Source organism: Delphinapterus leucas, chromosome 14, assembly GCF_059928025.1.
Source record: "Delphinapterus leucas isolate spDelLeu-1000000601 "Yukka" chromosome 14, BTC_Dleu_Yukka2, whole genome shotgun sequence".
NCBI lineage: Eukaryota > Metazoa > Chordata > Mammalia > Artiodactyla > Monodontidae > Delphinapterus > Delphinapterus leucas.
Window position 1 is genome coordinate 82,430,779 of NC_143142.1, and position 25,020 is coordinate 82,455,798.

Consider the following 25,020-nt stretch of genomic DNA (forward strand, 5'->3'; position numbering starts at 1 on the left):
TTCATCATGACCACCAAAGAGTAAGAAAGGGAGAGAGGAAAGAAGTGCACAGGTGGCTGACCTAGCATTTACCTTGTTGTGATCATTATTAATATATAACTACACGTTAACTCTCCTTTCAGTTATTCCCAACGCCTCGTGATCAAAAGTTTAGCAGTGAGATGACATTGAAACCTGGTTTTTTTGTATCATTGTTGCATCATTTCTTCCCTACAAAATATGGTCACCATGGGAACGGCAAGGGGAGGATCCTGATGTCAAGAGTAAAGAGAAAACAGGGAGAGAGATTAGAACAAGAGCACGGTCAGGGTGTGCCTTTTTTCTTTTCTTTTTTAATGAGAACATGTGGTTAAGTAAGCAGTTTATATATTTTGAACCCTCACGAGTGGATGTTGAATGCTATTTTCTTAAAATGTTCATATTTCATTGGGTTATTTAAATTAAACATCCAGTCTATTACAAATTAAATTTTATAACCCAGGTTCATATGAATGGAGAAGGGAGGTAAATCAAGGTAAAAGAAATATATTCCCTCCACAAAAAATTTTTTCAATGAAAAGAGCACAGAAGAATCTTTATTATAAAATATTCAGTCATTATCAGCTTCTGAATATGTTCAAATACATGCAAAGCCTTGATGGTTAAAAACTAATCAGTATTTTCTTCTCTAAAAAATAAAGTTTATTTGGGCTTCCCTGGTGGCGCAGTGGTTGAGAGTCCGCCTGCCGATGCAGGGGACACGGGTTTGTGCCCTGGTCCGGGAAGATCCCACATGCCACGGAGCGGCTGGGCCCGTGAGCCATGGCCGCTGAGCCTGTGCATCTGGAGCCTGTGCTCCACAACGGGAGAGGCCACAACAGCGAGAGGCCCACGTACCGCAAAAAAAAAAAATAATAATAATAATAATAAAGTTTATTTAAAATTCTGAAAAAAATCATATAATACAATAGTATCATTGGGATATTCAGGTACCTATTGGCCACTTAGAAATCCTATTCATCCCCAAGGTGAACATCACACTTCACTTTCTTTCAGTGGCAGAGAGACTATGTAATGGTTAAGGAAGGGTGCTAAACCATATTATCCCAGTTTCTTTGGGTCAAGGATTCAGAAACAGCTTAGCTGGGTAATTCTGGTTTGGGGTCTCTTATGAAGTTGCAGTCAAGGTGTGGGCTGGGCTTCAGTCATTCAAAGGCTCGTCCGGGACTAGGGTTCCCAATAAAGCTCGCTCATGTGGTGCTTGTTTTGGGCAGGAGGCCTCTGTTCCTGCCCAACTTGGGCTGCTTCTCCTCGGGTTGCTTGAGTCTCCTCACAAGACGGTGATGGTTTAGCAAGAATCCCTCTGCCCTTCATGATTCCTCTTAGTAATTTTCCATCCACGGACCCCCTTCACCCTGCTTGTTATAAATAAATCCCTATAAATTCCTGGCTGTCTTTACTGTTTCCAGAGTTAAGCCCCATCACTTTCCCCTATTGCTATAGTCTTGACCCTACCAAAATAAAGTCTTCTTTACCATGATAACAAGTGTCAGAGTACTTTCTTCTTTAATACCCTTTAGGACAGGAAGAAGTCCTTCGGGAATTTCCTGGTTCCAGCTCGCATCTACAGGTCCACAAAGCCCACGGGTGGCTCCCTTGTCCTTGGCCTGCCATGCTTGGTTGGGGGTTGGTCTTGTCTCTTCTTTCTGCTGCTGGGTCAGGGCAGCTCTGGTCAGGCTATACTCTTCAGCATTTTCCTGTGAGCGTCTGACACCAGGTCCTCCACAGCTCAAATTCCGAGGGCATAGGTCAAACGCTCTGGTTTTCTTGAAGCTTTCCATTACTTGGCTTAAAATGGGGAGGAAACAACTCCTTCCCTCCCTCATTGGAGGATGGGACACACAGCCTCTTCTCTTCTGTACCCTGAAGTTAGGTAGGTTAGCAAATTCAGGCAAAACAGGTTTTGAAGCCACTCCTTTTGCTAGTCTGGCATAGATTAGCCCTTAATCTCAAGGTGTTTAGCACCTATGGTTCCCATCTCCGCCAAAACTCAAGGTCAAGGGGGCATGAAAATGGATCCTGTTGGAAAGCCATTCACTGGAAACACTTCTATGGCATGTACCGTTTCAAAAAGACTGCCTTTTGGTCTCAAGTTCTTTGCCAGCCAGTGCTAAGATGTGACTAAGGATAAGAAATGTATGCATTACCAGTTACAGATATGTTCATTATTGTTTTGTGACAAGGCATTTGAATAACAGATATTTTTTCTTGCCCTAGGAGAAATCTCACACTTTTTAAATATGTCTGCTGTTAATTGAAGAGAGTAAAATTAGTTCAATATAAACTATAGGTGAATGGGGAAACACAGATATGAAAAGTTAAAAATGATGCAAGAATCAAGTAACAATGTGATAGCAATATATAGGTCACAGAGTAATAAACAACTGGTGACGTCTAAAAGTGCTATTGCTTCTAGGGAGCTATTTGTCCTTTTTTTTTTCCGGCAGTGTCTAACCGCTGGACCACCAGGGAATTCCCAATATTTGTTCTTTAATAACTCCAAATCTAAAGGAACAAAGCTCTAATATAGAATTTTAATCCATGCCATAGAAGGTACAGTAGTTTTTTTCATTTTTACAGATTGTCAGGTCTTCCTAATGCTTTAGAATCACAAACATGGGTAGACGTTTACTTTTCTGTAAAATCCTACTTTGGATTTCTATCTATTGAATGCACAGAGTTATCTTGCTGTAGAGAAGGGTTCTTTAAGAAATGGGATTCTACCCAGCTAGAAGTCTCAAAGCGAGGGAAAGTAGTGATGGTATTTCAAGACCACCCTGAACTTGGCCGTAGGAGTTCTGACTCTCTGCCCATTAGGGAAGAATTCTGATTCTTTCTTCCATTGTTGGGTTAATTGTGAGGGTGGGGGTGTCTATCGTGTTATCCTCTACTACAGGACCTACGCACACCATCAACTCCTCATAATAATGGCTATTTGCTAGGTTTTTTTTTTGCACTAAATCAACAGGGTTACCTTACAGAGTGAAAGACCCCCTAAGCAGTCAGTGGGGCTCTGGATCCTGGAAGTGGAAAGGGCAGGCATGAGTGAGGTACTTCTTTTAATTGTCTACAAGTAGGAATCTCTGATCTTAAATGGAGAATAATGGGAAGCTGAGTGCACGAGGGACTCTTACCATGTAGGAATGATATTTTGCTGAAGTACTACCTTTCTCAGCAAACAAACACGTACCCAAGTACCTTCTGCCAGGTCTTAAAAACCCTCAGAATCCCTTGTTCTGAGAGGTAGGCACCATTCCTTTGCTGTCAGCGTGTCCCCAGCGAGCAGGATCTGGCTGCTGATTGAAACAGCCCAGACATTTTCCCTTAATAATTGTCGACTGAAGAAAATTGCGCAACCTAAAAGTTGAGAATTATGTTTTATTCGGTGGCCTACTGAGGACTATAGCCTGAGGTTCAGCCTCTCAGATAGCTCTGAGGAACTGCAGCAGAGTTAAGGGAGGAGCCAGGATATATAGGAGTTTTTGCTGCAAAAACCTGTAGTTGAACATCGAAAGATTACTGCTAATCATACCGAAACACCCAGACATCCTAAGATACTGATTTTAGTGCCTTTCTGTATATGGGAAGATGCAAGTGGCTGGACACATTGAAGGTATTCCTTTGGTACACATCTTAACTATCTAGGGGCAGTACCTTGTTTTTCTCTAACCTGAATTCCCCTCAGGGTGCACCGTCAGGGCTGCAGCTGTGGCGGAAGGCTTGATGGTGGGTAACGTTCATTGTTTACTGAAAGGGCAGGCAACATTTTTTGGTCCACAGAATTATGCTCTGGAGATCAGGTATTTGTCACTTCCCAAAGGACAAACCAGCCACTCCTATATCTTAAAGTGGATCTTTTTTTAAACAAAATAATTAAATAATTAATTAATTTTTGGCTGCGTTGGGTCTTCGTCGCTGCACGCGGGCTTTCTCTAGTTTCGGCCAGCGGGGGCTACTCTTCGGTGCAGTGCACAGGCTTCTCATTGCGGTGGCTTGTCTTTGTTGCAGAGCACGGGCTCTAGGCTCATGGGCTCAGTAGTGTGGCACATAGGCTTAGCTGCTCTCCAGCATGTGGGATCTTCCTGGACCAGGGCTCGAACCCGTGTCCCCTGCATTGGCAGGGGGATTCTTAACCACTGCGCCACCAGGGAAGTCCTTAAAGTGCACCTTTAAGGACTATTCTCAGATGGATGGAGAGAGGAATGAAATATTGATATTTATTTATCAAAGATGTCTTGAGTCCCTATTGTATGAATAAATCTCATTCAAGGTACTAGTAGCTGTGCTGTAAACTAGTAGTAAACTAGTAGACCTGTGCTGTAAAACCCAAAGTGGGGTTTCTATATAGAGTGACATCGTTTCTGACAATCTGAACATTGACTGATGATAAGTAAGGTTTTCAATATATAGAAATAATCAGAGTGTGTGTGTGTGTGTGTGTGGTGGTGGTGGGGTGAGATGGAAGAACATTCTAGGCAGAGAGAAAAGCACGAGTTAAGGCACAGGGTGGGGATTGTCTGGAGATGGACTTACCCAGCTTGGCCGGGCAAAGTGTAATATGAGGAAGCAGTGGACTGCCGGGCTGGAGAAATGGGTTGGGTCCAACTCTCTCTTTGAATGCCAAGTAACTGAGTCACTCTTTTGTACTTTATGGGGAAAGCAGGGTGAACACAGAATTCATTTTCTGAACAGGGGCACCTTTGGGATGAAAGGTGACACTATTCACATTTGTGCCGGAACAATAGTTATAACCTGGTACTGTCCCGGGCAAACTGGAAACATGGTGACTCTAGTGATTGGGGAACTCTATAAGGAGGAGCTTTGATTGGGAGGAGATTTCAGTGACTTCATTCCAGAGAACAGGCCCTCCGGGTGGGTGGATGGGAGGGGTGGGAGGGGTGGGGACGGAGGAGCGGGCAGGCCTAGGACTCCTGCACTAGTTCCCTGTGGCTGCCACAACAAAGCATCACAAGCTGGGTGTTTAACCCAATAGAAATATCTCCTTTCCTGTTCCTGGAGGCTAGAAGTACAAAATCAGGGTGTGTGTAGGGCCATGCTCTCCCTGAAGGATGTAGGGGAGGATCCTTCCTCACCTGTTCCACCTCCAGGTGTTGGCAGCAGTGCTGGCAATCCTTGGCTTGTGGGCACATCACTGCCATCTCTGCCTTCCTGGGGTTCCTCCTGATCGTCTTTACACGGTCTTCCCTCTGCATGCCTGTCTCTTGTGTCTGTTCTCCTCTTATAAAGACAACAATCAAATTGGTTGAAGGGCCCACACTACTCCACTCTGACCAACTTAACTACATTTGGGAAGATCCCACTTTCAAACAAGGTCACACTCTGAGATTCCAGGAAGGACACTCTTCAATCCAGTACAAGTACCAAACAGGGAATCTCGAATGAGTGGAGGACTTCTGATCCTCAGAGGCAGGAAGGCAGGAGGCAGCAGAATGGCAGCGGGAAGGTGACAGGGGTGTTGAGAGCATGGAGTGTTGCTTACTTGGACACCTTTCCCGCAGGGGCCTAGAGGGTGCTTTTGGCGAGGATGTACGTGAATATCAGGACAAGGTTGGAAGGCTGCCTGCCATATCCCATCCTGCTTCCTCCCAATTTTCTCCAGTCTGAGCTCCTCTCCTGGAAGAAGGAAGATGTTTAATACTAGAAATCAAACCAGACTTGAAATTGGGAGATGGCAGTTCAAGTCATGACTCAACTATTTTTAACTTTGTTGCTTGGGCAAGTCAGATGATTTCTGAGTCTGTTTCCTCCTCCATAAAATGAGGATGCTGAGGATGATCCAGAAAGTTCTTTCTGGCTCTACAAGCTATGACTTTAGGAGGAAGAGGTAGAAGAACTATGCTCTTCTGCCCCTGTTAAGGGGATAGACTTTCAATAGGACCCTTTGCCATCACCATCTTTTTTTTTTTTTTAATTAATTAATTTTATTTTTGGCTGCATTGGGTCTTTGTTGCTGTGCGAGGGCTTTCTCTAGTTGCGGCGAGCAGGGACTACTCTTCGTTGCGGTGCACGGGCTTCTCACTGCGGTGGCTTGTCTTGTTGCGGCGAGCAGGGACTACTCTTCGTTGCGGTGCACGGGCTTCTCATTGCGGTGGCTTCTCTTGTTGCGGAGCACAGGCTCTAGGTGCACAGGTTTCAGTAGCTGTGGTTCGTGGGTTCTAGAGCTCAGGCTCAGTAGTTGTGGTGCACGGGCTTAGTTGCTCTGCAGCATGTGGGGTCTTCCCGGAACAGGGCTTGAACCCGTGTCTCCTGCATTGGCAGGCGGATTCTTAACCACTGTGCCACCAGGGAAGCCCACCATCTTTCAGCAAGTGTATCTATCAGACAGCGTTGTCTGCAGCCAAAGTATTGGAATTCAGCCAAGCATGGAGATTTTAATGGTATATTTAGCCACTAGTATCTCTACACTAAAGTTGTTATATTATTCATGTAGTTATCACTATTATTTCAATTTAGTGGTTAAGAGCTCATATTGCGGAGTCAGAGAGATCTAAGTCTGAATGCCAGCTCTGCCCCATAGTAGCTGTGTGACTTTGATAAAGTTATTTACCACTTATACACAAGAAGCCACAGTTTCCTCACCTGTACTGTGGGGATGATAATAACACTGACCTTACAAATAGATTATTGTTAAAATAAAGTAGATAATATACACCAAAAACTACTTAAACACCTTGCCTGTAAAATATACATTACTTAGTAATAACAATCATTATGGACCACTTTTGTGCATTATCTCAGGTAATCTTCACAACTATTTAATATACTTAATATCAAAATATCAAAAACCCCTCCCCCACTCCCACCCCCCTCTTCAAAGACATTGAAGTTACAACTGAGAAACTTAAGGTCACATAACTATATGAATTGTCAAAGCTGAGATGCCAGACCAGCTCTGCCAGACTCAGAAGCCCGTGTCTTGATCCTGTCTCCTGGAAGAGTCAGCTCAGTCCACTGCTAGCTTAGTGCTTATCAAGCCCTGCTGACGGCCCCCAGCTGGCCTTCTTTAGATCATATAAGGAGACACCAGCCCCCTGATACTCCAATCTGTCCCATGTCTTGTCCTTCTGAAGGGCTTACAACAAGAGGGGTGGATTGAAAAGTTTGCTTCTTTTCTAATTACCACTTACGATTATCACTGAGCTCTCTGACCATTCTATTTCAGTCAACATTAACTGTGATTAGATATTTGAGAATTGAGCTGTATCTAAATCAGGGTAACAATAATGGTAAATTCAACTAAGAACTGAAGATGACAGAAGGTCTGGTGAATCACATATAACAAATGACATCAACCTTATGTATAGTATTCAGTCATACAAACCAATTGAATCACCTGGCAATCCAATTTTTAAATTATTAATCATTTTGTGTTTAGATGAGAATTATATATTCAACATTTATAGGAATTAAGATCAATTACTTGCACTTTTTTAAAGATAACAGCTTAACTGATGTATAATTCAGCTACAAATTCACCTTGGAACAACTTTAAGACTTTTTTCCCTAGCCTTGTTTCCTCCTTAAAAGGTCCATACTATTCAAGAAATACAAGTTTTAAAGCCAACAATTATTAAGTTAGATTTTTTTTTTTCCAACAAAAGGTTTCACATATTTATTACTGAGCTACACAGTGAGCAGTGGTGAGGAAAGATCAAGAAAAGAGGAGAGAGCCATTCCATTTCTCCCATCAAACACAGGCAGCTGTTCCAGACACTAGTGATGTTCTGATACGGTAAGAATTGACCTTGATAGCGTAAATGTGTGCCACTTCATATGTGAGGCTCCTTATAGACCCAGCTTGGTTCTTCTTCAATGCCTTCTCTTGGAGTTGTACCTGATTTTATTACCAGCTTTCATTGGAATCCACTGGAGAATGGGACGATTCTGCTTTTGTTTCTTGGCCAGGAATCGCTTGATCCTGAAGTCTTGTGGGAAGACATGGCGAGGAGCAAATTGAACCGCACATAGGATGGCGGACAAGAGAAAAGAGCTTAAGTTAGATTTTAATGCACTTTAATCACTTTTCTTTGATGAAAAGAGAAATAAAAATGTTGCTTCTCATTGGCAAAAATCCAATTTGCTGCTATTGCTATATGTTGGGACGGTTCCGCCAATTTCCAAAGAAATGAGTCAAGTCACCAACATGCAACTTTACGTCACACTACCTTGGAATTCGGCGGCGCAAACAATAGTGAACTATTCCTGCATAAAACCCCACTAACAAGGACTAAATGGAAAAGCAGATGGCTTGAAACAAGGAATAGGTTTTCTTTTAATAAGCACATTCTACGGTTAAGCTAGACAAGGTGTGGGGAAGGTCTTCCCTCCCTGGCCCTGCTCGGGCGCGCGTGCTCGCCCGTCCCTCCCTCCCCGCGGGGACCGGGCCCGGGTCACCGCGCCAGGTGAGCGGACCTCGGCCGCGTGGAGGCCGCCACCCGACCGCAGGGACAAGGGCAGGGCCGGCGGCCGAGGGCCGAGGACATCTTCCTTTTCGCGTCGGCCCGGCCGCCGAGGCGGGGAGGCTGCAAAGGCAGAGGCAGCACCGGACAAGCGGCCGGGCCAGTGGGCGCGGGCGGGGCGCGCCGGGCGGGCAGATGCCGGGACTCCGACTCGAGCCGGGGACCGGCCCCCCGGCCCCGCGGCGCCCCCGGCCCCGCCCCGCACACCCCCACCCCCGCCCCCACCGGCCCACCCCCCCGCGCAGACGCCCGCCGGCGCCGCGGGCCGAGTGGTGGGCGCGGAGCTACCGGCTCGGCTCCTCGGCTGCGGCTCCAGCTCGAGCCGGCGCCCGGCGCGCCCCTCCTGGAGGAGGAGGAGGAGGAGGAAGGAGGCGGGAGGAGGAGTTGCGGGAAGGAGGGCCGAGCGCGGCAGTCGCGCCGGCGCTGGGCGAGGAAGCGGAGCGGGCGGCTGCCGGGTGAGCGTCTGCGGAGCCGAGTTGGAGGCTGGGTCCGGGCTCGGCTTCCCGCCCCCTCTCCTCGGCGGCCCGGGGAACCGGCCGCGGCGGTGCCCCTTCTCCTCCGGCCGGCGGGGCGGCTCCGGCGCGGAGGGGGTCGGGGAGGCCGCCGGGCGGGGAGCGGCGAGGGTCCCGGCGGCGTGAGGCCCTGCGCGCCTCCGTGGGTCCGCGGGCGGGGGCCGGGCCGGCGGGGAGCGGCGTCCGGGAAGCCGGGCTGGGGAGGGCTGAGGCCTGCTTCCGCCGCGCGCCGGCCGGACCCCTCGGCCTCTCGTCCGCCGCGCGCGCCGGGCCCGGGCCGCCGCCTTTGTTGCCCGCAGTCCGCCGGGGAGAGGCCGGGGCTCGGCAAGGCCTGGGGCGGCGGCGCGGGGCCTGCGCGCTCCGCAGCCCCTCGGCCGCGCTCGGACCCCCGGGCTGTAGGCCGGCGGCCGCAGGACGGGCTGGGGGCCGTAGGCCGCGCCCGTGCCGTACCCCGGGGGGTCGCGTCTGGCCGAGACCCTGGTCTGTTCCGCGCGTGGAGGCGCCGCCGGACCCTCACGGGCTCGCGCGGGCGTGGGGACTAGAGATGTCAAGCCGCCCCCGAGACGGGCCTTGATTTTCAGTTTGCTTCAGGTGTTGACAACTTCAGGTACACCTTTGTGGTTCATTCTGGGTGAGAACTACTGACATTTCTCGGGGGCAGGTCCTGGCGCAGAACTTGGAATGTGTGCGGTCGCCTGTAGGCCACCTTAACATTTAGTCGGAATGTGGAATTTTGGGTTGCCATCTGTACTTTTTGGAATTCAGGGCCAGGTGGGAATATGTGGCGGAGCTCAGGCTTCCGGTAATGAAATATATAACGTGGAATTCAGTTCAGCAGATGTTTCGTGAACGTTTACCCCGGAAAAGGCGATATGCCGCTTTACTGGGTATGAGGACGGAGATCGTAGTAATCACAATTATAATGTGAATGGTTTCCGAATATGTTCTTCGTGGACCATGTTCCTTGGAATAAAGATATATGTGTATTCAAGCAGAAGTAAACTGCTATCTACTTCAAGATGAAATGTCTGAGGTTTTCTCAACCATAGTAGGTGTACATTTATCCTGACTTTTTTTGTTAACCTAACAAATATCACAACATAAAATCTACTTAGCTTACTTGAATGAATGAATCTTAAGTGGACTGTTTAGTGCTGTGGGGAATCAGTTTTGTTTAGAAACATGAACGGCGGTTGTTTATCACGTTTCACAGAGGAAACCCGAAAACATAGCCTGTGATCCGTTCCCCACGCTTTCTTATTTATTTCTCAGTGCCGCATCAGGTAGCATGGATGTGGTAAGTTTCGGAAGCCATTCCAGAATATACAGCACAGAAGATGTGGCCTCAACCCTCTGGTTCCGACATTGTCCCTAATGTTTTCTTGTTGCCTTGGGGGAAGCTGGCCCACTGACCTTGGGCTTAACTAGGACACTTAGAAGAACTCACCTGTGACTTGGCAAGTGCTTTCCGCTGGTCTGGGTACGATCACCCAGATTATTCACCTGAACCTTTACCCTTTTTAGAGCTCCCTTCATCTCTTCTGAAACATTTTTTCCTTTTTTTCTTTTTTTATGATCTTTAAATACCTCCTGAATTGATGGGAAGTACATGGCACTACCCCTTTCCCTTCTTTTAGTGGGAAGATGGGCAGGCCTTAAACACGGCGTCTGCAGGACCCAGGGGCACACTCTTGGTGTCACCTGGCACCCTCCCCATAGCACCTTGCAGGGAGTGGCAGAGAAAGGGTTTGGGTGCCACTGACCTGGGCTGCAGCCATCCTGGGCTGTGCCATGACCTGGGAGGGAAACTCAGCTGTACTGAATGGATTCCTACTCATCTCATGGTCCCGAGTGCGCCTTTAAAAAAAAAAAAAAAAAAAATTATTTATTTATCTATTTGGTTGCACCGGGGCTTAGTTGCAGCAGGCGGGCTCCTTAGTGGCAACATGCGAACTCTTAGTTGTGGCATGCATGTGGGATCTAGTTCCCTGACCAGGGATTGCACCCGGGCCCCCTGCACTGAGAGCACAGAGCCTTAACCATTGTGCAACCAGGCAAGTCCCTGAGTGCTCCTTTAATGGCCCTCTTCTTAGGGAACAGAAGAAAGCATCTTCCTAAGCCTGTCTTGTTGGGTAATGTCACTCTTCAGAGAAAACTCTGGTAGTTTTCTCCATTGTGGTCAGTTTTCAGGAAACTTTTGTGTTACTAACATTATCTTTTATTTTGCTCATGGAAGTGCCTGTGTGATCTTATTTAAAAGTCATAACATACTCCAGAAAAGGGAACTGTTACGCCCATTTCTGAATTTGTGGCAGTTACTGTTATCACTACCTTAGAAATACACAGTCATGCAAAATGGATCGGTGCACACGCACATACACATACAAATATACTGAAGTATGAGGTCAAATACCCCACGTAATTTATAATCTCGAATAACTAATGAGTGTGTATGCATCTGTTTTGATACCTAATAAGGGTAGGTAGGTAAATGACCTAGAGTTAAAAAGATCGCCTTTTGCTGTCTTCTGCTTGTTGCATTTTATGGGAAAAGAAGATTGTCTATTTCAGTTCTCTGTCCTCATCCCTGACCTCTTCCACTTTTGGAAATGACACATCTGTGGCGCCTGGGTAATTTTGTAAAATTATTGTTTTTGCAAGGGAGAAATTTATAATGTTAGTATGTGTCATAAAAAGGGGAAACTTTCTTGTATGACTAGTTTGCTTGAAAGAGTTGTCCAGGTAGGGAGAGAGAGAAACAGCAGTGGGACTTGTTTTAAAGTGTATTGAGAGTGAAATTGTCATTAATATTTTTACGGTTAATTTATTATGCTGCACAACACGTTGGTTTAGCTAGTAAGTAGGGAAGGCTTTTGGACTGAGGGCACATTTTACCTTAAACCAACTTCAGAGTCATCTTTGATGATTCATACAAACATTACGTTTTACTTTGTTGGGACGTTTGTTTTGGGTGACCGTTGGTCTCGTTAATGTTTGAAGAATAGACAGACTTAGATAAAGTCATTTAAGACTTCCATTCTCCCTTTGCACACAGAGGACGTTTTAGAGGTGTTAGGTCTTTAGGGAAGAGTGTACGTTACTAGCTTTGTGACCTTGAACCCATTATATAACCCCTTTGAGTCTTACTCCTCAAGTGGGGCTAAGGTGGGGATGATCTATCTGTCAGAGTTACTGTGAATACATGTATATTTTGTTTAAAGTAAAATCCAAACTCTTTACCATCGACCACAAGACTTCTGCCTGGTTCTTCAGCGCATTTTGAACAGCCCTCTCTCCACCTTAGCACAAAGGTGTGGTCTAGCCTTTCTGTTCCTCAACATTCCAGGCTGGGTCTGGCTTCCTCCCCTTTGACAGTTTTCCTAGACTGCTCTTCAGTGGCTCCCCCTGTGGTTGGTTCATTCTCAGGGTCACCCTCTCAGGGAAGCCTTCCCTGACCACCCCTTCCTTCCAGCTCCTTCGTAATCCCATTTTATCAATTCGTCTGTTTCTGATACAACGTTCATTACTAAGTTCCTTGTGGAGGGCGTGGGCTGTGGCCTTTCTCCTTTGTCTCCCTCACACATGGCATGGAGCCTGGCCACTGAGTGGGGATGTGGTATACAGAAAGCACTTGTAGCTTTTACATGTTTGTCTGCATGTTAAAGGCAGAGATGTGCTGGCTGGATCTTAGACATCCGTTGGGTTTTTTGTGTTTTTTATTTATCCCTGGCTGAGTTGATCTGCTCAACTGAATAAATCATAGCACTGATAAGGCCCACGTTCTTGACACTACATGGCCCCAAATCCCCACACAGGGAGAACTACATCTTCTTGTAGAACCGCGATGTGTGTCTGAATTCACTCACATGCCCCACTGGCTGGTCGTGAAGATGCACAGGCCTCTTGTTGCTTCTGGAAGCACAGTTAACTGGAGTGTGAGGAGAGTAACGGCCCCAGAGCACATTTCCCTTGATGCTGCCTTACAGAGCTTAGCAAGGTAAAGCTTCAGTTGTCTGGAACCTCGGGCATCCTCAGAATTAAGCAGGAAGGAAGAACTCGTTAGGAATTAGACAAGCCAGTGACCTGGGTGACTGACCGCAGCTGGTGAAGGCAGTCTCTCATAGGGTTGCTGATCGAAGTTTGAATTTCAACACTGTGATTTTATAGGGTAGGTTTTTAAAATAAAATCAAAGTCTTATTTGTCTTATCTGTAAAATAATCGTGGTGCCTTCCTCAACATTGGTGTAATAATTGAGATAATGCATGTAAGTGTATGAGTTCAGTGCCTGGCATATAACAGGGCTAACAGTAATAATTAGTTTAAAACGTACTGTGATTAGTTAAAAGGAGTATTCTGGTTGATCAGCAATATCTGCGTAAGACTTGGTTTTTCTTGTTGAGGAAGCCCCGTGTGGGGAAGCGGTGTGAGACCAAAGAGACGAGAAAAATGGAAGTAAAAGAGGAAGGAGAACGGGAGTCTACAGAAGTATTACTGGTGCAGCTACTAGAATTGTGAGGGTTACACATGGGTGCAGTGTAAGCAGCGGGGGGTTGACTGGCTCTGGGTCACCGCGGTCAGTTGGTGGGAAACCTAGAACAGAAAGGTACTGCATGTGGCCACCTGCAAGGCCCTGGGCGCTTGTTCTCCTGCTGATTGTTTTAATATTGTCTTATCACTCTCAACAGCCATCACACTGAAATTTTTTCTTAAAATTATTAAAAGGGCATCACACTTGGAGACTATGTTTGGGGAGCGGTGGCTATCCCATTGTCCTTGGGAGCCGACTCTTGAGTAGTAGAGAAGAAGGAAAGAAGAAAACACCACATCTCTCTGAAGGCCTGGGAGACGAAGTTTCCTGAGCATCAGTAAACCCTGCAAGCGTCACTATGCCGTCCTGAAATCTTCCAGCAGGTAAATTTGATCATGTGAAGAGGCGTCTGTCTATATACAGCATGAGATTAATGTACACACTTGTGTTTAAAGTGTCTCTTTTAAGAAGGCAGAGGAATATATGGCTCTTACTAGATAAAATTTCTATCCAAAACAATTTTAAGACTTTAATGTTACTCTTTAGAACTATTTAGAAAAGATGTAGTCAGCATGTGCTCTAGATCACCTATTATTCGGTGCTGCTTGCTGTTGTACTAACAGTGATAGACATTATTCTGGCCACACCAATGACACACTGAGTGGTGTTAGCAACAGGGTTAACACACTTTTAAAGTAAGATGAATTCTTACTGGTAGACTTGTTATTTCGTATGGTTTTCCTTTTGTTTAGATGTTTATAATAATGAAGGTGTTTGTTATTAAACCTGAGTTTGGGTTTTAAAGGAAATATCATCGTCCCTCTGACAATAGTCATTTTTGTCTGTTGACATTGCTTTTAAAGTAAAAAATATATATATATTTAGGGAATAACATTATTACCAAATACCACTGACTGTCAGAATATGTAAGCATGTACCAAACATAGAATTGTATTAGGATTTAGCGGTTTTGTACACTGGCAGAATTACTGCCTTTAGAATTAGAAGGAACCTTCTGATAACCTCATCCTTATGGCAGAAGTTGAGACTAAGAGTGGTTACGTAATTTGCCCGAGTCACAAACCACATTGCTGACAGATTTTAGAATGCGACTCTTTTCTTGCTATTGCCGCAAGATGTTTTCATTTACTGCTGGTAGCCAGGAAATTTGGATTTCTGTCTTCATGGAGGATGTCACAGTTGAGCTGACTCTTGGAGGGTGTTTGGGAAGAGCTATAGAGGGCAAGGACAGTATCCCAAACAGGCTGAGCAGTACGAGCTATACCGTCAACCTAGAGATTCTTTTCTCTCCTCTCCTAAGTAGGGTCACCTGTTTTCGATTTCTTGGTTTACTTCCTTGATGTGATGGAGCTTAACCTCCTAGTAGCTTCCTAGTAAGGTGATGGGGTGTGTGTGCGTGTGTGTTTGAGACCTTGCATGTCAGAAAACGTCTGTGTTCTAAATATTTGCTTTATAGCCTGACTGTATAGAATTCTAGGTTACTGTTGTAGTCAGCATAGAATGGGTTATGCTGCAATGGCAGATTAACTCTGAAATCTCAGTGCGTAAATAAATGCTTATTGCTTGGTTTCACCCAGTCTGCTGTGGGCCTGGCGCTCCTCTGGCATCTTCCTGCAGTTCCCCATCATATCACCCCATGACTCCAGGTTGCCACAGCAGGTGCAAAAGAGAGCTGACAGGTCACAAGCTGGCGTAAATATTTGGCCCAGAAGTGACGCATGTCACTTGTGCTCACAACCCATTGGCCAGAACCAGTCACGTGGCCCTGCAGGAGTGCAGGGAAACGTGCATGTGCTCAGGAGGGTTGCTGACTGTAAACGTGTGCCGCATCGGAAGCAGACTTTCTCCTGGAATTTCGGAGACATTGCTCCACTAACTTCCAGCTTTCAGTGTTATCACTGTGTCAGTTGCCATCTCTTTCCCAATCATTTGTATGTAAATTTTTTCTCTTTCTGGAAGCTTATAGTATCTTTCTGCTATTGTCTAAATTTTAAAATTTCACCACGATGTGCCTGATTATTATTTTTTCTTCTTTGGGTGGACTGAGCATTCCATGGATTCTTCAGTGTGTATACTTGTGTTCTTCAGGGGAAAATTTTAAATTTTCTTCTGTAATGCTTTCCCCTTCATTTTCTTTCTTTTCCTGACTAAAGCTCTTTTTTTGTTGGATGTTGGACCTCCTGGATTGATATATTAATTTTTTTTAGCCTCTTCTCAAATATTTAAGTCGGTTAATTTTCTGGTTCTTTTTTGGGGGGAGGATTTTTTCAGTTTTACTTATGTTGAATTTTTATTTTGGTTTATAGGAGTTTTTGTTTTCTAACTGTTCTACCCCCACTTTTTAATAAATAGCATCTGACTCTTGTTTCAGATTTGTGATATTTTTTCTTAGGCTTGTTTCTGCTGCCTTCCCTTCCAATAGGCTTAGATTTCAGCTTTCTCTCATTTGTTTAAGCCAGTTAATTCTGTTGTCATTTGTTTTCCAGTTTTCATTGTCCTTGTGTTTTTGTGTGCGTGTGTGTGGAGATAAAAAAGTATATGTTTCATTAGAAGCTCATTCAAAGTTTTTTTCTTTTTAATAGTTTTTGTTTGTTTTGCTAGGATCAGTGAATATTAAAGTCTTTTACTTTGGGGGAAACCCAAATCTAATTTTTCTTTAAATAAAGGTTTTCAGTGTGTTTTCAGTTAGTGCTGTCATGAAGCCACACCTATGTTACTGAACTTTGTGCAACTTAATTTATGAAATGCCTGCTGATCTATGGTGGGTAACATGAATTATTTTTAACTTGGATCATTTTAAAAGTGTCAAGAGATCCCCTGTTTGGCAGCCTATAATAAGTGATTACTTTTGATAATTAAGTTATCATTTTACAGTGTGTATAACCTTTTCCAGTTTTTAAGATTTTTATATTTGCTTAATAGGACTGTATCATTCGTTTGAATAATTATTGCTCTGCAGGATGCCCTTTATCGCTAATGATCAGTGAATGTGGTTTACATTCACTCTTAATATACATTTAATAAATCTTTTGTGGATTACTTTTTGTACCCCAAATCTGCTCTTCTTTATTAGGTATACTTATATAAAATGAGGAAAAGATTGTTATAACTAAAATCTCTTATTCTCTAATGCAGATTGAATGAAAAACTCTTACATATTCTATGCAAAAGCACTTGAACACATAATTGACACATTTCATTTTAAATTGGAGCTTTGTGTTAAGACCTAAAGGCTGAAAGCAGTCAAAGCAATTGTTTTACTTTTCAATTATTTTTATGTGCATGTTGCCATTAGGAGTTAAAAATTTTTGCTTTAGTAGTTCATTATATTTAAGAGACTTTATGTATGAACAAATTTTGAAGAAAGAAAAGTAGAGAAGGAACTCCATCATTATACTATTTGGTACAGCACCCCTGTCCCAGAATAAAAATAAACAGCAAACAGATATTTGGGCCCTACTTAATTGTCAACAGTTTGTCAAAAAATTCTCAAAGGAACTTACCTACTTCATAGTTTAACCAATAGTTTAATACTTTCTTATAGGCAGTGGAAGTGGTGAGACTAGGGATTTACTATGTTTCTAGCTAAAACATTGGTAAGTTCCTGGAAAGGTGTAAAAATGTATACATTTTAAAAATTAGCAGGTATATACATAAAGACAGTAATGAATTGGTAATAGGTGTACTACTTTTTAAATACAGCATGTTAAAATCTGAATCAAAAAATTGAGAGTGTTTATTTCATTAATCAAATCTTATAAGCCAGCTCCATTAACGTTTTAAATGATTGAATTTATGAACATTTGTTATATATTCAATTTAATAGCAATGTGTTGAACACAGTTACAGGAAAAGATACTTAGAAGTGCTCACAAAACTTCTCTACAGGTTAAATTTCTAAGTCTCTGCGTATTTTTGTTTTCTTTGAATCAGATAATTTTAGAGCTTGATGTGTTTTAGAGATCAGCCTCTTTATTTTATATGGGGAATCTGAGACTCACTCAGTGTCACGTAGCAAACTTAGGGCTACATTGTATTTTTGTATATAGCTCACAAAGTGGGATTTGAATCACTTGAAAATGTATTAGGCCTAGAGTCTGTCATACAGAGTGAAGTAAGTCAGGAAGAGAAAAACAGATACCATATTGCTAACACATATATATGGAATCTAAAAAAAAAAAAAGTGGTTTTGATGAACCTAGGGGCAGAACAGGAATAAAGACGCAGATGTAGAAAGTGGACTTGAGGACACGGGGAGGGGGAAGGGTAAGCTGGGACGAAGTGAGAGAGTAGTACTGACATATATACACTACAAATGTAAAATAGACAGCTAGTGGGAAGCAGCTGCATTGCACAGGGAGATCAGCTCGGTGCTTTGTGACCACCTGGAGGGGTGGGATAGGGAGGGTGGGAGGGAGACGCAAGAGGGAGGAGATATGGGGATGTATGTATATGTATAGCTGATTCACTTTGTTATAAAGCAGAAACTAACACACCATTGTAAAGCAATTATACTCCAATAAAGATGTTAAAAATAGAAAATTTATTAGAGCTTTTGCTATAATTATAAATTCATTCTTAATTTTAAATTATATGGCAACTTTAAGTCTACTTTTCTTAATTTGATTATGTTTAAATGTCTCTGTCTACCTTTGTAGCCATGCAAATATTCATATTGCTTTTTTAAAAAATAAATTTATTTTAAATTTATTTTTGGCTGTGTTGGGTCTGTTGCTGCACGTGGGCTTTCTCTAGTTGTGGTGGCTTCTCTTGTTGCGGAGCATGGGCTCTAGGCACGCAGACTTCAGTAGTTTTGGCATGTGGGCTCTAGAGCGCAGGCTCAGTAGTTGTGGCGCACGGGCTTAGTTGTTCTGTGGCATGTGGGATCTTCCCGGACCAGGGCTCGAACCCGTGTCCCCTGAATTGGCAGGCGGATGCTTAACCACTGTGCCACCAGGGAAGTCCCCGTATTGCTTTTTAAAATAAAGCTTATTGTGTGAAGATCCAGAGGATCTAAAAGAAGTGAAAGCAATTCTATTACATCTACTACATTTCAGTTATTTAGTGAGGAGTTGGAGATTTTACCCTCCTTGCAAGCTATCAAGTTAGCCAGAAACAGTTTCATGGTTGCTGCCAGAAGACATGAGACTCCTGGGTCAGAGATACAGGACTTTGTTACTCAGGGTAGTGACAGGCATCTGGTGCCAGTTCCCTGAGCACCAGTGCAGTGTTGAGAGAAGACTGGGTTGGGGGCGGGGACAGAGGGGAAAGCAGGAAACTAATTAGGAGGCCGTTGCATTGATGCAGGCAAGGTAGGACAGCAGCTTGGTCCAGTGTGGAGACTGGACCCCAAAGTGATTGGATTTTGCCTATATTTTGAAGATAGGAATTGAGATTTTGTGACCTGTTGCAGCGGTCCCCAACCTTTTTGGCACCAGGGACCGGCTTCATGGAAGGCGGTTTTTCCACGGATGCGGGGCTGAGGCTGGCGGTGTGGGAGGTGTTATGGTTCAGGCAGTGACGCGGGCGATGATGATGGGCAGTGGCAGATGAAGCTTCGCTCACTTGCCCACCGCTTACCTCCTGCTGTGTGGCCCGGTTCCTAAGAGGCTGAGGACCGGTATCAGTCCGAGGCCCGGGGGTTGGGAACCCCTGAGCTATTGGATGTGGAGTGAGAGAAAGAAAAGCCATGGGTGATTCTGAAGGTTTTGATCTGAGCAGTTGGAAGAATGGAGTAACCATAAATGAAAGTGGGAAAAACTGCAGGTAGAGCAGGTTTGGGGGTGGGATGGGAAAAATCCAGAGTTTAGTTTTGAACATGCTAAGTCTCAGATATCTATAAGATAGCGCAGCAGCAAAGTCAAGAGGGGAGTTGACTATAACTGGGCTAAATAAAGAGATGAAAGTTTGGGAGTGGATGACGCATCATTATTCCATGCATGAGAATGAATGACATTGCTGAGGGACGTGAGTGTAGATAGAGAAGAAAAGACCGGGGTCTGAGTGCAGGGTGCCCCAACATTAAGAGATTAGAGGCTGAGCATCTGAGGAGTGACCAGCTGTATCAGATGCTGATGGTAGAGTGTGTAAGATCAGGACTGAGAGCCCGTGCCGGATTTGCAATGGAGACGTTATGAGTGACCTTGGCAAAAGCAGTTTCTGTGTAATGGTGGTGTAGTAGGTCTCTCTGGCTTGGGTTTAAGAGAAAATGGGAGAAAGGGAATTGCAGGTCTCAAGTATGCATGATTTTCCCAAGGCGTTTTGCTGCAGGGGGGATTGAAGAGGCAGAACCATAGATTGTGGGGAAAGTGGGGTCAGGACAAGTTTATTTGTATCTATGAGAAGTGACATTTTTAGGAGTGATCCAGTAGAGGGAAATTTTTGGAAGGGGAAGGAGACCAAGCACACCAGTGGAGGGGCCCCTGTAGAAAGGTGCGTGGATGTATATAATAAAGGATGGATATGGGTTGATGTGATGTCGGAGTCTGCAGTTTTCTTCTGAAGTTCTTAGTTTTCTCTGTGAAATAGGACACTGGGCCACCTGCTGAGCTTGAAGATGGGGGAGTAGGTGTTGGAGGTATGAGGAAAGATGTGATATGGTCGGCAAGGAAAGTGAGAGGTGAATGGACCAGGGGAATGTGGTTTGATTTCCAGGCGGCATTAAGGCTCCATCTGAGGTTCATGGTGATGACTACAAAGTGAGACCAGCCAGAGTGGTCACGTGTTTCTCCAGCCATGTTGCCTATAAGGGTGCAGGAGTGGCACAGGGAGAGTCGGATTTAACGGGTGTTGTGGTTTTGCCAGGGGAGTTTTTCAGAGTGAGAATGGGGGAAGGGAATTGAAGGTGTGAGCTGTGGAATGATGGTGATTAATCATGGGATATAAGCTGAAGTAGGGAGGGAAGAGGGTCATTGAAGAGCTGGTGGGGTTATTACTCTTAGCATTTAAACTTTGAATATTTCATACACCAAATAAAAAGTAACGTCAGATTTGCAAAAAGTTATTTTAAGTGGGCTGAGGAGGAGGGGGGCTTTCTAGTTTGTAATAAAACAAAAATAATGCAGTATTCTTAACTATTGATTTACTTTTCTGTTTGGTAGTCATGCCATGTACAAAAGCCAAGAAAAGACCTTGCATTCTGCTCTGACCTGATGGATCTACTCAGCCATTCCCTATTAAAAAGTACCTTAAGAACAAACAAATTTACAGACTTTATTCTTATAAAAACACTCCATGTTTATTATAGAATATTTTGAAAATAAGGTATTGAAAATAATATTTACAAAGTCTTCTATGATCCAGTTGACAGTTATGCTGTATTTCTTTCTGGTCTGATTTTCCTCCCTATTCTTTCTACATAATCGAGGCCACACTTTACATAAGATTTTGTTTCCTGTGTTTTTGCACTTAACAAATGAACAATATGAACTTTTCCCCCATGTTATTTTTAACTGTATAAATATCAATTTTAGTGGTTCCCTAAAGTTCCATTGTGTAGATGTGTAAGAATTTTGTTTACGGTTCTCATATGTTGGAAATTAGAATGTTTCTGGTTTTTTAAATTTAAATTTATTTTTCACCACATAATAATGCAGGGGACATTGTTATGTTTTGTTTTCATATTCAGGATTTATAAAACTAGCATTATTGGGTCAAAGTATGAATGTTTTTAAGAGTTGCATATAGCCAAGTGATTTTTTACAACTATATTAAGACATTTTAAAGTAGGGAACATCATCATTTAGAAAAATCTTTGCTGATTTGACTTGTGAAAAATCACTACTATTTTAATTTGCATTTCTTTGATTCTTATGAGGGTCAGTATTTTTCTGTTAATGTGTTGAGCCAATTGGTTATCCCTGTGGAAAAATGCAAATTAATCCCTACCTCACACATAAGTCAGTACTAACCAAGTATTAACCAAGGACTTACATGTGAAAGGCAGAACTTTTAATACTTTTTTATAGGAAATAACAGGAGATACATGCTTTCATTGTTGGAAGAATTTCTTAAGACAATAGAATCGGCCTGCAATGAGGGAAGACTTACAAATTCGACTAAAATACAGTGAGAAACTTAAGTTCTCCAAGACACCACAAAAAGAATAAAACGTCAATACACAAGTACTATACAGCTGTAGAAAAAAGGAAGTAGATGATCTGTATAAACTGATACGGAGTGATTCCTAGGGGTCTGAAATTACCTGCCTTTCCATAAATCTTTGTTTTCTGTATATCTAGTCAAGCATTTTAATCATTCTTTCCTGTAATAAGGAAAAAAGAAAAATGTTTAAAAGCCAACTCATTTTACGTTGCCACCAGTGATGTAGGAGGGTTCCAGTTTCTCTACATTCTTGCTAAGGCTGGGTCTTGTCCTTCTAGTGGGTGGGTGGTGGTGTCTCATTGTGGTTTTCATTTACATTGTCCTCACGACCAGTAGTGTTAAGCACCTTTTCATGTGCTTACTGGCCATTTGTATGTCTTTGGTAAAAGGTATTATTTAAGTCTTTTGCCCATTTTAAAACAGGTTATTTGTCTTTCATTCAGTCTTAAACAGTTGTTCATATATTTGTTCTGGGTACAAGTCCTTTATCAGATATATGGTATGCAAATATTTCCTCCCAGTCTGTGGCTTTTCTTTCCTCTTACTGATGCATTTTGCAACACAAAAGTCTATAATTTTAATGAAGTCCCAGTGTTCACTGGTTTTTATGAATAAGCTTCTCAGTTGTATGCTGTTAGTTTATCTCCAAAATGCTGAAATGGTTGCTTTTGACAGTTTGGCCCAGCTTTATAGTTACTTTTTACAGAGAGGATTTATTAGCTTCCCTTTCCATCATGCCAGAAGTGGATCCTCTTTGGTATATACTTTTTAATTCCTATTTTCAGATGAGGAAACTGAGGCATGATTGCCCAAGATCATTGGGCGGTGGTGGCTGTGATTTGAACTCGGGCAGGATGGCTGCAGAGTCTCTGCTCAGAACCACAAGGCTCTGTCCTCCCAGGCTCCATATTGTGTTAACACAGTCAGATAAAGTGACACGTGACAGCTCTTGTGTCTATTGCTTGGCAACTTCCTTTGTGACTTTGGGCCAATTGTTAAACATTCTAAGGTTTCGTTTACTCTTCTATAAAATGGAGATAAAGATAGGACCTTCCAAACAGAGTTCTTGTGAGGATTCAAGGAGATTAGTGTGCATTTTAGTGCATAGTAACCTCCTAGTGGGTGGTGCTTGTGGTGGTGTTAGTAGCCGTAGTGACAGGACACTTCTCCTCTTCCTCCTGGTGTGAGTTAGGTCTCTTTGAATGATGGTCGCATCCTAATGTGTTCCTTTTACAACCCTTCTGCAAATGCTTGCTTACTTAAATTCTCTGCTAGAATCTAAGGGCCTGGAGGGTAAGGACTTTATCTTTCACCCCTGTGTTTTTACTGTGGTTTGCAGCTATCTCCTTATACTGTTCAAGGAAGTGCAGTGTTTTATCAGTGTCAAGACAAGTACGTGAGCTGGAGTGATAAATACTGTAGGAGAGGGAGGCAAAGAGGTGGGCATAGTTAAGGAAACATACAGAAATTGTAGTGAATGATGAGAACCACTTGTATGGAGTGAACTCAGTGGTACCGAGGTGGTTTGATGTCAGGGATTTGGCTGGATCAAGTGTTCATTCCTGGTCTTCATAGGGATCAGAGCTGCTGGGAGAGTCTGGGTTGTGAATAGGAAGCAAAAGACTGAAAGAAGAGAGTGCGGTATATGGAATGAGACAAGGCAAGGTGCAAAGGGGAAGATGGATCAGGAGATAAGAAGCTGGGGAGAACTGGGAACAGTTTAAGCAGGTTTAGAGAGATGGATGATTAAGGAAAGCTGTTGAGACCTTACCTTTGACCCTGAGGGCATCAGAGTCCTGCTTTTCATGACACCAGGTGGCTGAAACACACAGACACACATTCCTTTACACAGGCTGCAGATTTTCTTTTGTAAGGGGAGAGGGTGGTCATTGTTCTGTAGTAAAGTGAAACCTGCTCCATTGCCACAGGAAGATCTACTGTAGAAAATGTATGTCTTGCATGTAGGGCTTCCTGATCCCATTTCCTGTTCACTAGAAGTGTAATCACTGATACTTGGATATTCTTTGAGACGTTTACTATACATATTTAGGCATATAAATAAATACACTAATGGGATCATATTTGCATTTTATTTTGTAACTTGCCTTTTTCCAACAATATATCTTAGACCCCTTTCTTTATATAATATTCTGTCGTATTGATGGATTATAATTTATTAAACTAGTCCACTGATTTTTGATGTGTATTTTTATTGTTGCTCCCTGGTATTTAGATTAATTCCACATTTTTACCAAAATGAATTATGCAGCAAAAGTCTTGTGTAGTGATTAAGTGGACTCGTTCTGTAGAATCAGTTCTGTGATCTTAGGCAAGTGCTGTGATCTCTGCCTCAGCGTCCCCGTTTATGCAATGGGAATGTTACTATTGTTACGACTGCCTTTAGCTGCAAGCACCTGTATAGCTTACTGTGTGGTCAGCATTTTTTAAGGACATCACATTTACGAACACAGTTAAATCTTACAACTAACTTGCATGATTGATACTGTTATTTCTAAGATAACACACCGATAAAAGGTGGACCTGGGGATATACGTGAACTCGTGCATTCTGGTTTCAGAGGAGTGCTGCCCACTGTGTTATACTTCTTGTGCCTAGTACCGAACTCGCTGGGTTATCAGGATTAAACGAGACGCAGTGTATTCCAAAGGCTTAACCCAAGGCCTGGCACATATTAGGCCAATATGCGGCCTATATTTACCAATAGTAGGCCATTACTAGGTAAATGATCAAGTAATATTAGTTTTCATTTTTTTAATTCTGTAGCGAACATTGTTTTCCATATGTTCCTGTTTTCGGCATGAATATGGATCCAAAAGACAAATTCCTAATAGCATAATTATTGCTTAAAGCACATGTGAATTTTAAGATTTTGATTTTGATATTTTCAAATAGTCCTCCACAAGTTGTACCCATTTGCACTTCAAAGATTAGTTATCAGTGCTAGTTTCCCATACCTTTGCCAACGTTGTTAGTTTTTTCAAACTCATTGGTGAAAGATATTATCTTGTTTTGTTTTGAATTTCCTTTTTAGTGAATTTTTAAGGTTGATATACAGTTTATGTACAGTGAAACACCCTTTATAGTGTACAGTCTGTTGAGTTTATACAAATGCATTCTGTCATGTAACCACCATCACAATCTCGTTGTAGAACAGTTCGCATCACGCCCAAATTCCTTTAATTTCTTTGCGGTGAATGAGTTGAGAATCTTCTAGGGTGTTGACTGGCCACTTGAATTCATTTTCTCCCTCTCCTGCTTGCCTGATTTCTCTCTTACTTGTTTGCTTGACTTCTTTTCTTCCATCGTTCTTTTGGT

The 25,020-nt window shown here is 43.3% G+C and overlaps 1 protein-coding gene across 3 annotated transcripts in view; it reads left to right on the forward strand.

Moving 5' to 3' along the window:
- The first annotated feature begins 8,895 nt into the window (after window positions 1–8,895).
- The window catches only part of SOCS6 (suppressor of cytokine signaling 6), a 38,320-nt gene continuing 22,195 nt past the window's right edge, over window positions 8,896–25,020 (forward strand). Inside the window, exons 1-2 of one of the 3 annotated variants that reach the window (XM_022584278.3) lie at window positions 8,896–8,974; window positions 13,755–13,943. The gene's annotated coding sequence lies outside the window, so the exon portion shown is untranslated. Of the gene's footprint in view, window positions 8,975–9,000; window positions 9,639–9,658; window positions 13,944–25,020 lie in introns of those variants that run through there. The other 2 variants (XM_022584284.3, XM_022584281.2) reach the window with 2 other exon arrangements.